General features: G+C 44.6%; 1 long non-coding RNA gene across 1 annotated transcript; it reads right to left on the bottom strand.

Moving 5' to 3' along the window:
* Window positions 1–449: 449 nt before the first annotated feature.
* Window positions 450–4,035, bottom strand: LOC135907466 (uncharacterized). The gene is made up of 3 exons (XR_010566007.1): window positions 3,586–4,035; window positions 2,926–3,034; window positions 450–2,808 (listed from the first exon to the last, which is right to left on the bottom strand). It is a non-coding gene; the product is annotated as an uncharacterized lncRNA (long non-coding RNA).
* Window positions 4,036–16,566: the final 12,531 nt, after the last annotated feature.

The following is a 16,566-nucleotide window of genomic DNA, read 5'->3' as shown; positions in this document are numbered from 1 at the left end:
GAGTTGTAGCCGATGACTGCCGGTTTTATGTTTCGCGAGCCAAGCTTCACACAGCTTCTTGTCCTGCGGCTACGTGTGAATAAGGCCGACACCGGCCTCCGTCACGTGCGTCCGGCCCTGCGGCACCGAGCAGAAGCCTACCATGTTGCGCGCCTTCAAAGGCAGCCACTACCTATTGTAGTGCTTTCAAGCGTTGTAAAGGAGACACTCGAAGCGGGAAAATTTCCCCACTAAATGAAAACCGCAGCGTACGAGGGAATTTAAACTCGTTTTCAGCTCGCTTCGGCGCGCCCGAAGCAGCCGACGCGGCCGCTATGTCCACGTGATCCCTCCTAGCACGTCACGCCGACGGTGGCGCCAGCTTTTCCAGTGGTGGAGCTCGAGGCCAATAGTCGGGCGCCCCAGCGCAGCTAACGTAACCGGCGGCTTCCAACGCGCCCGGCGCCGATATGGCTCCGGAGCCATTCGCGCGTCGAAGTCGGCGGAACTCTCGCACCACAATGCATTGCGCGCGAAGAAAAAGGCGCCAACCGCGCCAACACAACTCCGCAGACGGCTTTTGCGGACGGCGCGCGACTTGGCGAACCTTCTGCGCATGCTCCGAAGATAGCAGCCTACGGCGAGAGGGGATGGCATCTCGGCTGGCGCAGCGTGACTGACCGCGAACAACGCTCGCCCGCGCGCCGATAACGTCGGACTATAAACGGGCCTATACAGTGCTGTTTGACGTGTTTCATACTATACGTATGTTGTCTGCCTTCTACGACTTCAGCTAGATTAAAAAAAGAAACGTAAGAAGTGCTCGGCAAAGATGTATTGCCAGTAAGGTAAGCTCGAGCTGTAATGTCGCATTGTTTTCATAACACATTGGAGATAGGCACGAAGTGTAGAGGGGGAAAAAACGTTATGCTAAATTTTAAATCACATATTGTGTGTTCTTGATATTTCTGCTGGACATTTAGTGCTCTGTTGCAGCCGTAAAGGCTTTGACACAAGTGGAGTACTCGTAGGAAGGCGAGGAACGTTATGGAGACAATGCCTACAAGGACCTCTGCAAATATTGTGTATAAAACAAGGACACTAAATAAACGTATAAGTATGCCCAACTAATGCTCACGGATTCTTGTAAAATGTAATTTACAGTTTCATGTTGAAAAAACATCTCGGGTGGCATGTTCAAACAATGCAAAAAGGTTACGAGGAGATGAACACTTCAGTTGAGTAACAGAGGTGAGCAAGGGAAGCCTGCAGCCTGTAGCCAATGTTTCAACAATCAATCATATTTGTGAGAACCGTGACGAAGATAAGTTCCCATGCTCGTCCATTGTTGATTGGCTGAATTTTAAGCCCAACTTCGAGTGTATTTCAAAAGCTTTTTGTGAACGCACTGTCCTCACGTATGTCATCTGCTGTTTGAAGAGAAAGAAAAATTGATTTTTTTGGTTTGTCATGTTTGAGAAGTGTGGAGTAGGCCAGTTGTGTGAAGTTGCCTGTTCTAGCCATCTCTTACGGTGCAGGGCTAGCCTAGTTACTGATTTCATGCGAAGTGTACATGAGCCTTTTGTAGTTAGCAAATGAAAAGTGCAATTTTGCACTGATTTTGTCATGTCCTATAAATATATTGGTGTACACACTACAAATAATTTAAATTGGACCAATATGGAGTATGTCATTAACAATGCTATTCACCTGCTCGGGTACTTACAGTGCAACTTTTCCAAAGCACAGTCTACTTTAAAACTACACCTTTACGAGACGCTAATATGCTCAAAACTTGAATATGCATCTACAATATGGGATCCCAGTTGTGTTAGTCTTACTACTTCACTTGAACTAGTACAACGTAACTCTGCTCTTTCCATTCTTTCTAATTATAACCGTACAGTGAGTATAACCTTAATGAAACTAAGCAGCACTTATTCCCCTAGATAATCGCCGCAGTCACCATGTTTCGCTATTTTATAAGATTTTCCGTCATACAACACTTCACCGCGACTTCATACCGCGACCTCAAGTACATCTCAAACTGCATCGATCATCGCAGTAACGCAGGGATTGATTCTTGCTACACGAAGACTTTCTTTCAATCTTTCATTCCCCGCACATCTCGGGAATGGAACCACCTTCCCTCAAGTATCGTAGCCATCACCGATAACAACCTTTTTTTTGCAAAACATTAGCTAACATTGTATTACCAGAACTCACTGTTCTTGTTCGTTTGTTTTACTCTACTGCGTTGTACCCACTCCGCTCTTTAATGGCGTATGGCCCTGAGCATACTTTAAATAAAAATAGAATAATAAAGTGAAGTGACCGCCAGAGTTTCAGTCAACATGAAGCATCATTTCCTCAAAATTGCACTGAGCGGTATTGAAGGCTTTAAAATTATTTGCAGTTTCATGTAACAAATTAACGCTATGAGGGAGCATGTGATACTTGGTGGTAATGCCCGTCAATCTGATTTGCAAATAGCAGATGACAGAGTTTGTGCATTACCAAGTAGGAGCTAGCTACATGACGAGAAAAAAAACACGGGACTGGGACTCAACTCGTTACTTCTCAGATTGTCATGAAACGCCGTTAAAATCAAGTAAGCTTGTATGTCAAATTTTAGCATTCCTGCTTGGTCCAATATAAAACTGTAGACTGCTGTTTTCCCGATAGCGCTCACAGCCCTCTATCTGGTAAACTTGCAAACATTTCATGGTGAGGCACGTAGTTCAAGAGGACCTGTTGTCATTATGGTGACCGTTCAGCTTCTTGTGGCTTGGCGTGGGCAGCTTGCAAACCAATAATCTCTCTTTTGTCCTTCTTCCTGAAAAGAGAAATCATGAAGCCATGACAAACATGCAAGCAAAAAATGGTAAAACCAAAGCTTGTCCAATTAATGAACAAATCACAGTTCTAGTTGAAGTGTTCAAAAACATACCTTGCGAGGATTCTGGCTCTGTGGCGACACATTCACTGTTGACTTGTACATGCAGAGACAATAGAGTCCAAAGGCGATGATCAAATATGAGCAGCATCTTGGAGGCTGGAGGCAAAAGAAGAAAGCCTCAATTCCTATGGTGGAAGCGTGGGTGAGTTTGTGATTCATGTATGGCTAAGAACAGTGCACAAAACGCTCCATGACAGAAAAGCACACACACACACACAACACTCTCTTGAGGGTGCATTTCCTTCAATGGTGTCATTGTGCGGGCTGTGCTTAGTGAAGCCTCGATTAATTTTTTTGCCAGCTACTAGGTAATAAACACAGTAATTTTAATATGTATCAAATGATATTAATCAAACTGTATCACCGGAAGTACACTTGTACTAATGTGCTGTGAATTTATCACAGTGTATCAATCATGCAGACTAGCCAAAACGATTTATTTTTTACACTGTACTCCGTGTTAGGAATTTTAGCAACGTGGCAAATTAAATAACAAGAGCATTGTTTGAATTGCCTTTGAAGAGCAATAACTTTATTATGATTTTCTACTTTGAAAAAAAGAATTGGCTACAGGAATCTGTTTTATCCGCCTCAAACCCGAAGAAATTTAATGTTGAAAATGCGAAGCAGTATTTTTTTTAACTCACCGGTGCACACACCCAGAGGCTGTACGGTTAATCCGCTTTCTTGAATAGTTTCCAGACAGACTGTGCTCGGTTCCAGCGATGAGTTTTCACGCTAGCTAGTAAACTTTCTTCAAGCAACCCGTCATTACGCGGCCAGAGGCGGCAGATCACTGACAACGGAAGCCGTGCATGTAGCCATTACGCCAGTGAAACGCTGCAGCTGATAAAATTCACCGTCTTTAAATACGTTCGCCTGGTAGCGGCTATCGAATGTCGGACGCACAAACTGGCCGAGATATTACTGCTGTCAAATTAAAACGAACATGCGTGAAGCTGCACAAAGGAAACGACCACTCCGTTTGCAAATATAGCCGCCGTACAATTTGAATCGATAAACGGCATCTTAAATCTATGCCATGAACCAGAAACTCTATGCTATGTCTATGCCAGCCCATAGAGTTTCTCACTACATTACCTAGAGGGAAATCTGGCGCTGCTGCGCTGTGGTATGCATGGGAATGCCAGTATAGTGTGACTTCGGATTGGCATTGTTCTCGGAGAGACAGGACACCTTGAAGACGCGCTTGGCAAGCACCGTTCCGTCTGTCGCAATGATTCATTTTCTACTAAAACAGCACGTCAAACGCTGTTTTGGTTTTATTATTACGCAAAAACATGTTTTCTTTAAAAACTTGTTATGCGTGTACGATTATATGTTACGTAAAAAAATATCAGCGGGCCGCGAAAGTTGGAGGACAGACGACAAGGTTCGCGCTCACATTGAAACAGTTTGTCGTCTGTTCTTGCTTTTCCTCGCTTAGTCATGCATTGTAGGTGAGTAAAGATGTAATGTGCGTGAATGAAAACATGTTATGAAGATTTTACTTTGAGGACGCGTTATTTGTGTAGCCATATCCACGTTTTAGACGAAGCCTCGTGCAACACCAGCCAACACGAGCCTCGCAGACACATATACCGTCATTCCCATGACGGCACGGTGCCCCCTTAAGAAACTCCCATAGATGGTGGCGCCAGATTTCCCTCTAGGTGTTATAGTGAGAAACTCTATGTGCCAGGCTATGCCATGAATTGATGGATGGATGGATGGCGGCTACACCCTTTGTAACGGGCGGCGGCTGGCGCCACCTAGCCTTTTGCTCCCCCTCCTATTTTTTTCCTTTCTTTATATCCTCTTCTCCTGAAACTAGTTTTCACTCCCCTCCTCCCCCCAAAATAACTATCTATAAGAAAGCATATAAAACATTATCTCCCCGATTTATGGTATTATCTCTCCCTTGACTTCCTCCACCAATCCTCTAGCCTCCCCTTCGTTACTGCCACTCTTTTCTCGTCTATTTACCGTCGTTCCCCGGAAAAACCTAATGCCCCTTCCATATCTGCCACTGTTCCCTCTGCCAGAGTCGGGTGAAGGTCTGTGCATCTCAGCACTATATGCTCTGTGGTCTCCTTTTTGGCTCCGCAAGCTGTGCACAAAAGGTCCACATCTTCAAATTTAGCCCTGTATGTTTTCGTTCTCAAAACCCCTGTCCAAGCTTCGAATAATAGCGAGCTGCCCCGCGAGTTATCAAATAAGAGCTCTCTCTTAATCTCCTGTTTTTGTGACCTATACATAGATAGCGCTGGCTTTCCGAGCATTCTTTCTTCCCACATTTTTCTTTCCGTCTCCTTCACCTCCTTTCCCACACTAGAACCACGTTGGACCCCCTCCCTCAGCTGTAGGTATCTATTCCTCAGCTTCCTCGTTCTGAGTGTCCACTTTGTGTTCAAACTTTTCATGTATAGATATTTGTACACTTTTCCTGCCCACCTTTTTTCCTCCAGTGCTGGGAGTCTCTGATCATATTTTAGCTTACTTATTGCCTCTCTACCTTCGAATGACGTCCATCCCATGTCCCCCTGCACTCCCTCATTAGGGGTGTTCCCGTGCGCTCCTAAGGCCAACCTGCCTACACTTCTCTGTCTTGTTTCCATGCATGCCTGAACTTCCGATTTCATGCACAGTACTGAATTTCCGAATGTGAGGCCAGGTACCATAACCCCTTTCCATACGCCCCTAACCACCTCGTACCTATTATAGTTCCATAGTGCCTTGTGTTTCAATACAGCTGAGTTTCTTTTCACTTTTTCAATCATAATTTTTTCCTGTTCTTCCAAGTACTTTTTGCCCTCGTTTAGCCATAAGCCCAAATACTGGTCTTTTTCAACATGATCAATCTTAGTGCTTTGTATTTCCAATGGTTCCCCCCTTTCTTCATTGTATACTATTATCCCAGACTTCTCTATACTGAATTGCAGTCCCAATTTTTCTCCCTCCTCTCCACATATGCTCATTAGTTCCTGTAGCCTTACTCGGGTGTCAGCAAGCAGTACAATATCATCTGCATACATCAGTCCGGCTAGTACTTGAGCTGCCTTCTGCCCTTCCAGCATATAGCTTATGTCGGTTCCTATTGTGCTCTGTTCTAGTCTCTTTTCCATTTGGCTCACGTAAATCATAAAAGCAGGGGCGACAATGGACAGCCCTGCCTGAGACCTCTTCCTATTTTAGCTGGCTTTGTAGTTTCCAGACTGGGATACATAGCGCAAAAAAAGCGCTCGTCCTGTGTTCTGCTTGTCCCTGTGTAATTTTTTTTGCGCTATGTATCCCAGTCTGAATGCATACCACCAACACGCCCAAACGTCTTCCCTGCTAAATTGTAGTTTCCCCCTCCCATGTTATCTCTACCTCATTATCTGTATAAACTTGTTGTAGGAACCCAATCACCTTTCTATCTAGACTATATTCCCTCAACTGGCTCCATAACTTTTCTCGGTTTACATTATCATAGGCTCCTCTAATGTCTAAAAAAGCTATCCATAGCGGTTTCTGCCTGGCTGCCGCAATCTCTATGCACTGTGTTATAACAAATAAATTATATCATCTAGCCTTCTGTTCCTTCTAAATCAATTCTGCAGTTCTCCCAAGATCTCTTCACGTTCTGCCCATTCCTCCATTCTCTTTTTCACCATCTGCATCGCTACTCTGTATATGACTGATGTGACAGTTATTGGCCTGTAGGATTTAATGTTGTACTTGCTTCCCATACCTTTGTAAACTAATATAATTCTGCTTGATTTCCAGTCCTGTGGAACATCTCCCCCTACTACTATTTGTTCAATAAGTTGTCGTAATTTTAATTTACTTTTCTGGCCTAATATGCTTATCAATTTCATAGGTATGCCATCAGGTCCTGTCGCTGTTCCCACGGGGACCTTGTGTTCAATTCTGTCCCATTCCTTACTTGTCATCCCTCTGTTCTCCTCCTCTAATTGTGTCCTGCTGTTGTCATTGTTCTCCATTCGCTACCCACTGGCTCTGCAAATGCTGCCTCTATTGTTAACCTAATATATTCCTGAGCTTCCTGTCCCTCTACATTTGTTCCTTCTGGTGTGGTCAGTGAGTGCTGAACCACCTCTGTCTTCTTACTCTGTTGTTAGAGGCATTTCTGTCTTTTTTTCGTATCTCTAAGAACCACTGTACCCCAACTTTTGCTATCTTGGCTTGAATTAATGCCAATGCTTCTCTTTTCATTGCAAGGTAATCCTCCCATTTTGTCTCCACCTCTTCTGGTGTGGCTCCCCTTTTCTTTGCTGCTCTGTGTTTTCTGCACGCATCTTTGCGTTGCTCTATGGCCTCGTTAACTTCTCGGTCCCACCAGCTTTTCGGTTTATGTTTTCCCTGCTTACTTTCTAGTTTCCTAATCTGTCCCTTCTCTAGCTCTCGTTTAAAAATACCTATTAACTCGTCGTATGTCCATGCCCTTTGCGGTTGCTTGGATACCATGCTTTCAATATTTTTCGCCACTTCTTGTAGCCGCCTGTCGTTCAATTTGCTCATACCTTTCCTTTCTTTAGTATCTACCATTGGTACTGTCCTTCCAAAACTGATTTTGATTCGTTTGTGATCACTCCCCAGGCTTTTTGTACCTTCCTCATCAATTTCCATACATCCCAACCGTTCATACAGCTTGTGGGACATTAGGCAGTAGTCGATTGTCGAGTGCGTGTTATTTCTTTCCCATGTTATCTTCCCGTCGCATTTAATTTCAGTATTAACTATCACAAAATCATGAGACTCACAAAAATCTACTATCATCTGCCCTGTTGCATCTGTCGCCCCGTCAAAGTATTCCAAATGTGCATTCATGTCCCCTAGGATGATTATCTCCCGTTTCATAGCTAACTCCCTGATGTCCTTGGCCATACATTTGAAATGTTTTGCATTCTCCTCTTTCGACTCATTTCCCGTTTTCAGATACACAACTCCCAGGATTGTCTCAACATTCCCTACGGTGCCCTTGAGCCACATGTGCTCACTGCAGCTCTCCCTTACCCTTTCCCAGTCCTGTCCCTTCACTAGTGCCCCAAGGCCTCCTCCTCTGCGTTCTTTCCTTTTTCTGTTGCACCCTACCCAGGTGTATCCTGCAATGCATGGTGGCTCTTCCTCATCTCTTAAATGGGTTTCGGCAACTCCATATACCTGAAAATTTTCCGTTTGTAATTGTTCTTCTATTTCGTCCCACTCAATGCGATTTCTTCCCCCCTGCATGTTGACGAACCCCACATTTACTGCCTTCTTCCCCTTCCTCCTCCGTGCTCCTGACCTGCCCCCCCCCCCTCCCCTGTCCTTTATCTTTTACGTTTTGGCATGCAGGGTCGCCATGCGTGCCAGCAAAAAAGCCTGAGCCCTACGACCCACCCTTGTTCCTACCTGCCATCCCGCTGGTGTAGTGTAGTGAATGCCATCCGGGCCGAAAGGGTTTCCCCCCCCCCCCCCCCGATCATTCTGTTCACCTCCACCACATCACACCTGAGGGCTCGCCCCAACTCCCTAATCATTACATTGGCCGCCACTACCTGTTCTTCAATGAAAGGGCCCTGTCCCCTGACCTCTGGGCCAGTACACAGGGCAATGTGCACCGCCACTACCTCTTGAATCTGTCTGCCCAGATTCGCCCCCTATTCTGCAGGACGTCATTTACCCCAGCGTGCAAAATTACCAGGTTTTTTACCTCTCTGTTTTCATTCAGTTTGTTTTTGGCTCTCTCCGCCATAGAGTTTCCTACAAAAATAATTTTGTAGGAAACTCTATGCTCTCCGCCACAGTAGCCACAGCTTCGAAGGAACGGCACGGACTGCAATCGATACCAGTGGGCTGCTGCTTATCACACGTCAGTGAGGTCTCAAAACCTTTATTCAAGTAATAAAGCACAGGTTTTAATGACATTGGTTTAATAAAAACAATTATTTGCTTATTTTGCAAAAATATGGTATGTTAACTATGTTTGACGGTATATGTACATTTATAGATCCAATATTCCACCGCGTTGAGCGCCTCTAGCAGAAAAAATACAAAGCAATGTATGCGACAATATTACAGTAGCTCCACTTGAGCGCATATGTTGGAACGCGCCGCGGTTTATTTTTCGCCCTCTGTGGCGATCATTCGAACTTGAGAGTGTGCGGGGCCTGCGCTACTTCGCACGTTTTTGGTTTAGGCGCGAATGCTTGTTCGAGCTCTCGCAGGGTCGGCTCGAGGCGTTTCGCATTCGAACGTTCGGCCGCTGCAAGCTTTCGAATATAATGCGCTTGACAGACTGGGGAATTGCGCCTTCTAGTACCTGCGATGTTCGGATCGAAGGTTATTGTGAAATAAGTGGCAAGTTCGTGGCTACAGCAGATATTCTTAATCGCCTGAGTAGAAGACGTATCGAGTGTGTTGATGGCAAGACGTACGAGCTTGTGGGACCGTTCGACCGAGTTTCGGGTATGGAAGGAAACATTCCATCCAGAATACTCGACGCATTTGTGCATGGCGTGCCAGAGAACTGGAGACAAGTCATACGAGGTTGGTCGGAGAAGGAATACATCACAAAGTGCCGGGGTTGCCGTGAAGCCGAATTGACGCCGAAGGACCGAGCCCACCCTCGCCAGCGTTGTCCTTCTGATGAAAGTTTCCAGAAGATGCAGCGTCAAGGTGTGTCCAACTGGCAACAGCACAGACATCAACGAGAGAGCCCTGCTACATTCTCCTCGGTATCTTCGTCAACCAAGCAACAATCGACTCCCAAAAGCAGCGTGGGCATTGCCGGTAGCAACACTTCTCCTGTGCTCCTGAAGAAAGTCAAGATCGTCGTTGAAAGACTACCTGCGGCGGTATTGTTGGAAATAGTGAACGGAGCCAGTGCGGTGGGACCGAGCAGCAGCACGTCTAGTAGTGCGTCGAGATCTGGGACGGAAACAAGAAGCCAATCAAGTTTCAATCAAGTATCACTTTCTGGCAAAGCAAGGAGCAAGGTACAGAAAGAACTTGAACCAACTATGGGCCCACTTTTGAGAAGTCTTTCATGCCCTGCCACGCAGGCCCGTGGTGTACCAGGGGGACGTACTGATGAAGAGTGTACACGGGCACGACCGGCTAGTGCACAGCGAAACTTGCGGAGCACAAAGCAAGATAAGCAGGCTACTCGTGATGCGAATGAACAGATCAAAACAGCATCAACTTGTAAAATGCTAGTGAAGGAGCAGAGCATTTCTGGCAACACAGATAAAACTGCATTCCTAAAACCTGCCAGTGTTACTGCATTGCCTGTAGCCAAACGAGCTTTACCAGTACTAGCAACATGGATGCACAGAAAGGAATATAGTCAAGAACAGAAGAAAGGCACAAAGCAGAAAGAGGAACTGAAATTAGGTGGTGGCCAAAGGTCTTCCAGATGTGAACAAAGGCACTGTGGTTATGATCCAGAGAAGGTAGACGAATGCAAGAGCAGTAGAAGTGTGCAGACCAGGATCGGCTGTAATCCTGCTAGAAAGAGTGAACTCGAGGTTAAAGCAAAGTCACCATGCGTTTTGCCAGCTACGTGCACGTCTAGCATGGACAGTTCTCGCCAGAGTGCTTGTGGCATGGAGCAAACAGGTATGCAGCTCAGAAGTTCTAAACGTGACATGTTATCTGCAAGGCAGCAGAAAGCAACTAAAGGTCTGAGAGAGTGCACTTCCGCTATTATTGGGAAGCAGTATTCATTGCGCACCAATAAGTCAAGCATTACTGAGTTGAGTTCAGCCAGGCAAAAAGTGGACAACAAAAGTTCACTGTCAGAGCACCGGAATGAGGTTGCAGAAGATAGCATTCTCCGTACAGAACATGAATGCAAACACAGTGCAAGTAAATGTGTGCAGACTAGAAGTGGGCACTATTCTCCAAGCAAGAACACTGAATCTAAAGGCAAGCTTGGAGCCAAGTCACTACATGTGTTGCCAGCTAAGCATAAGCTCAACTTGGACATTGTTCAGAGTGCAGCAAGTGGGAAAAAGCAAACAGATGTTCCACACAGAAGCCGTATATCCCATGACAACATGTTTGCAAAGCAGCAGAAAGCAACTGATAGTCTGGGAGAGTGCAGTTCCACCATTAACCAGCAGCGTCCATCACACACTAGGAGTAAAACGGACAGTGCAGAGTCTATACCAGTAAAACAGAAATTGGATGGAAAGAAGTCATCAGGGACCCAAAACAAGCCCGCAAGAAAGAGCAACCGTCACCCTGAAGTGCAGGAAAAACGTCGGTATAGCACAAGGAGTTGTGCACTCGCCACTCCACTCGCTGGCAAATCGCGCATTGATTTGTCAGCTAAGCACAAATTGAACCTGGGAACTTTTCACTGCACTGCAGATGGCAAGCAACGAACAGCTGCTCTACGCAGAAGTAGCACATCGGGCAAAAACACAGTTACAAAGCAGGAGAAAGCAACTGAGAAAGAAGCACCGCGCAGTTCTCCCATAGTCAGAACACGGCGTGCCTCAAGCGCCAAGTTTAACACTGGCAGTGCAGGGTCAGTGTTGGGCAAAGGTGAACAAAAATTGAGTGACAGTTTATCAGGACATCAGAATGAGGTGACAGGACAAAGGGGTGTTTCCTTGAACCGAAGAATAGCATCAACAAGGAAGCGTGCTAGCACATGTTCACCTGGTATGTCTAAGACCAGCTGCAAAACTGATAATTCTAAGTCAGCCTCACGCAAACAGAAATTCAGTACAGGTTCATCGGGACATCAGGATGGCACTGTTAGTCAAAGAAGAGCACCAAAAAGAAAACATTCTCTGGCGTCTTCACCTGAATTGTTGCCCACCAAGAAAACATCCAGAGGTATTTCTCAAACCAATGTTGCAGCAAAGGTTGCATCACGCACTAGGTCTAGTAGGGCTGATACTGGTTCTACAGTAGGCAAGCAGAAGCCAAGTGAGACTTCCACAGGACTTCAAGATGATGTAAGTCAAGAGGATGTTCACTCCAAGAACCAAAGAGAACCACTAATGAAATCTGTAGCCACATCTTCACCTCTAACATTGCCTGAGAAGACAACCACTGGTGATATTTCTGAAGCTAAAGCTGCAAAAAATGATCGTGTCAAAAAGCACAGTAATGACACTGGCAGAAAAAGGAGGAGTTCACGAAAGCAACAAATGTCAGTAAAAGTTCAGGGTACAGGCAGTCATGCAGACTCTCCCAGACAGCACAGTGGTGAAGGTACTAACACTTTCAAAAGTGAAGTACAAGTAGAGCAGACAGCATCTGAAAGTCAGAGGACATCTGAGTTGGGTGTCCCAAGTACATCGAAAATGGGTCGCAGCGAACAAGTTGAGCCTTTAGCAAAACCACAACCATGCAAGCGAGGTCACAGCACAAATGCTCCAAGTCAGGACCTAAAGTCCAAAGCAAGCGAATCCACAGAAGCACTGCTGGCAATAACAGCTAGGAAGGGCACTCTCAAACGCAAGGCGCAAATCAAGAAGCTGACAGATGCACTGGCAGCAAAGGAAGCTTGCGATGACATTTACCAGGCTCAGGCCTCAGCTGCCAACATCCCAGATTACTTTGTCATGTCGGAACAATGGGATGATCTGTCCGATTTCCGGGCATCTAGAATGACAACACCCGTGCCAAATTCCCCTCATCTCAGCCCTGGGAAGAGCCAGTTTTCATTTTCTAGTGTGGGCAGTGCATCGACACCAGAATCGCTCACGCCAGCAGCTGCGATCATGCAGGCACTCCGTAAGCAAGGACATGCTGCCAATATGAAATCCTCAACGCCAAAGTCTAGGTATATGAAAAAAAGTCAGAATGTAAAGGTGGTGGCAAAAGGACTGCGGAATCTGGAGGCCAGGTTAGAGAAAGAAAGGCTGAAAGAAAACTGTGAGGACTCTGATGAAGAAGTGGAGGACACAGACTTCGAAAGTAGTCAAGAGGATGAACAATTTCTTTTTAACTGATATATCTAAATTTTAGATCTTTTGACCATTGCACAGAGGGAGCACTTTTGTGTGAAGTAATTTTGTCATGCTGCTGAGTCATTAATCTTTGCAGCGTCATTTATCTTGTAAATTACCAGCATCAGTGAATAAACCTGGATGAATGGAACTTAAGTGTTGGGCTCACGGAATTTTCATTTGCATATGAAGACTGGTGCAGCAAATGGGGGCGTTTGTTGAGCTTATTGCCTGTTGGGTTCACAGAAACAACAAAAGTGAGCTGAAGAAATGCATTGTTGTGACTGTAACCACAGCAATATTAGTGTGGACTCGCAGTACTAGTGTGAAGGGCAGCAGCTGACTCCAAATTGTCCTTTCTTTAGTGTTAAAATAGGTTTGAGAGTGGATTCTGTTACCTAAGTTACAGCAAATGATTTAATTATGCACTAATTGCTGCCTGAATGTTGATTAGTCACCTCCTTTAGTATCAAACCAACATGTGCAAATGTTAGCAATTCACTTTTATACATTCTGTAAAATAGTTGCAATTATGAAATAGTGTTTCTCACAAAGTAACAGAAGTCTCAAGTTGATGTGCAGTGGACTGCTTACCTTCATAAACTTTTTGAACATGCGAATGGAATGATCTACCATGACCTTGAATTGTTAAGCCTGGAGCTTATTCCATGGTTTTAAGACCTAGCAACATAATGCTCTTCCATACTTCACATGGACTGCATAAATACCGTGAGTGCCTACTTAACATTGTATGTGGTAGGCCTTGGGTGGTCATCAGTGCAAGCACTTCTGCTTTACCAGTGGCTACAACTTATAGTGATTTTTTTATACTTGCTAAAGCTTGCATGTAATCTTGGTGTACCGTACAAACATCATGGCTGCATTGACCGGAATTGACGAGCATTTGTGGGTGGAGTTATGGTATGCATGTGAGTGTCCATGTCGTGGATATGTGTAGCTCATGAATAAAGGTTGGAGAGTGCTTCCTGTCAATGTGCATTGCACTACATTTAATTTTAAGAATGAGATAGGGGTATGAAAATGGCAGCAAAATCATTTGTGCTAGTCTTGTATGGTTGCATCTTGAGCCATATGTTTAGCTGTGATTTGAAAAAAAGGGAATACTAGTGCCATTTGGAGTACTCAAGAACTTATAAATATTTCCGTCACATGTCCAAGCTCAACGGTCACTGAACGATATACCAGTGTTAATGCTTGTGAAGAGCAACTGTTGCTGTGTAACTTACTTGCTGTGATGCGAGTGCTTATGATAGCTCGTGTATAAGTAGAAGCTAAACATTTCAAGAAGCCCACATATGGGCTCACTTTGGCATACTGCTAGGCTACACTTGCAGCAAAACGCTTGTGCTTACCAACTGCCACCACTAGAATTGGTACTAGTCACCATAAGGCAGGATTATGGTTCAGAAGTAGCTGGGGATCAACATCCTGAATTTTGGCCTTTCTGTTATCAATGGCCTGTTGTCAGATGACCATTGTTAATGCAGCTTCCATAAGGCACGGTCAACTCTTATGGGTTATAACTCAAAATTTAAAGTCGCTGTGGTGAAATGCATTTTTCTGTTCTAGACATAGACATTCGGCTAAGCTATAGTACATATGTGTGCACACTGAACAAAAGCTATGTGACTCTTCAGGCATAAAATATACAGAAGAGGTGCAATGATGGGAGCTGTGAGGGTGCTAAGCCGTGTTGCATTGCTTACCCAAGATGAAGCTAAACCAACTCGCCCAAATATCACTTTTGCTAAATCTGGTTGCATGCACAAAGAGAACGCGAAATCTGACTGTGCAATGAAATTACAAAATCTGGTCACAAGAGAGAGCCCGAAGCATGGTTGCCTGATAAGAATGCAAAATATTTGACTGTATAATGGAATTGCATAGTCCCGTTGCACAGTGAGAGGGCTTGAAATCTGATTGTATGTTACAGAGGCAGTGAAGCACCTTTAAACATGGTAAAAAAAATGTTCCCAATCTGTGCACAATGCAAACCAGATATTATTCAGCTGCATGCATCAACGAATCTATAATCTTGCATAATAGATGCTTTCTCTCTCCTACGACTTTTGAGGCCACCACTTTTTTACACCCTAGGTGACATAAACGATGACATTAAAGCAGGCATGACGGCCCATGGATGCTAGCCATTGGGTGATCATTTATGAACATAAATTGCGAGCAGAAGCTCGCACGCATGCACACCCCTCCAGATCTAGGGAATGGTAAAGCAAGATTGCACACTTAAGAGAAACACTGAATCAGCTCAGACTGATAAGTTATTCACTGAAAGCTTCATTTTCATTAATTTTATGGTAAGAGGTTGATTACTAAAAGAGAAAATGAAGGCTGAACGTCCATTTTTAAAAATTTCGCAGCGAAACCCCAGCGGTCATATACCATGATCGGTGCGCAGTCATGGATTTCAAAGCATTTTCTTGTATTAGCACCATGGGGGAGCAGAAGAAAAGCTCATTCTTTCACTCCTTTAGAGTACAGTGCAGTGCATCTTTAATAATAAAAAATTAACTATGCCTGAGCAGATACTGTCAAAATTCATGACATCATGGCAAGCTGGTGCGGGAACTTCAAGGTGGCATCGCCACCTGTCTTTCGTCTTTGTGTCTTTTCTAGCCTTATCAAGCTTCCCCTCATGGTAAGTGGCTTTTAAAGCAAATAGCTTTCTTTGGCTCTTTCAGCCATTTTTGTGGTTGGTCAGTGGTCAAGGGTCAGTGGATGGTTGGTGGTCTCTCTCTTGTTTGCTCACTTGCTCATTTGTTTGGGCTGTTCGCTTACATTGGCAATCATTGTCGATGGTTTCTGCACAATGTTTTTGGATTGTACAAGAGCAATCTACTAATATACAGCTCAACTTATTTCTCCCTTTAGTGTCTTTGGAATGCATCCCAGCCATCCTGTAACCTCTTCTTTGTAGCTTTTCAGCACCTTCGTTAGATGCCAACCTGGAAGTGCTACCATTAGTTCAATACAAAAAGAAGAAAAAAGCGATAGGGAAGGTACTGCTATTGGGCACCACCCTGGCTGACAGGAACTGGTGAGCTGAGGAAAAATGAAGACATTGCACTCTTTATATCTCCATTTATATTGCTTCCTTTTCAAACTTGTCTTCACGGAAATTTTCCTTGAAAAGCATTGCGCTCACTCCAGCGTGTTGCCCAAGTTTCGTGAAAAGCTGTTTCAGGGCTCCTTTAAGAGATCAAATGTGACAAATGTGGAGCTTCAGCTACGCTGTTTAAATGAGCCTGGGACTACTTGAGGGTTTCCGATGCTCAACGTTCACGCTGTGCTTCCCCATGCCAATGCTGTTTGTCATTCAGCTGCAATAGCTTCCAATTTTACCAGTCAAACCTTCCCTCTTACAATCCATACTGGAATATGAGCTTTGCTATGTGCAATTCCATCACCTCAATGAAACCGCTGCAGTACACTGGTTAGAACAGCTGGCTCACAAATTAAAATATGTCTTCAGCACACATATTTGGTGAATTCAAATGTGAATTGGTTTAACAAATGAGTGACTACATACTAGTAAATACAGCATCATGCAATTTTGTAATGTTTTTTTTAACCAGGACAGTTTTTCAAAAGTGTAGACAGACAGACAGACAAAGAACTTTAATATTCAAAAGT

This window comes from Dermacentor albipictus, chromosome 1 (assembly GCF_038994185.2).
Source record: "Dermacentor albipictus isolate Rhodes 1998 colony chromosome 1, USDA_Dalb.pri_finalv2, whole genome shotgun sequence".
NCBI classification, from domain to species: domain Eukaryota; kingdom Metazoa; phylum Arthropoda; class Arachnida; order Ixodida; family Ixodidae; genus Dermacentor; species Dermacentor albipictus.
This window is presented reverse-complemented; position numbering and strand designations above follow the sequence as displayed.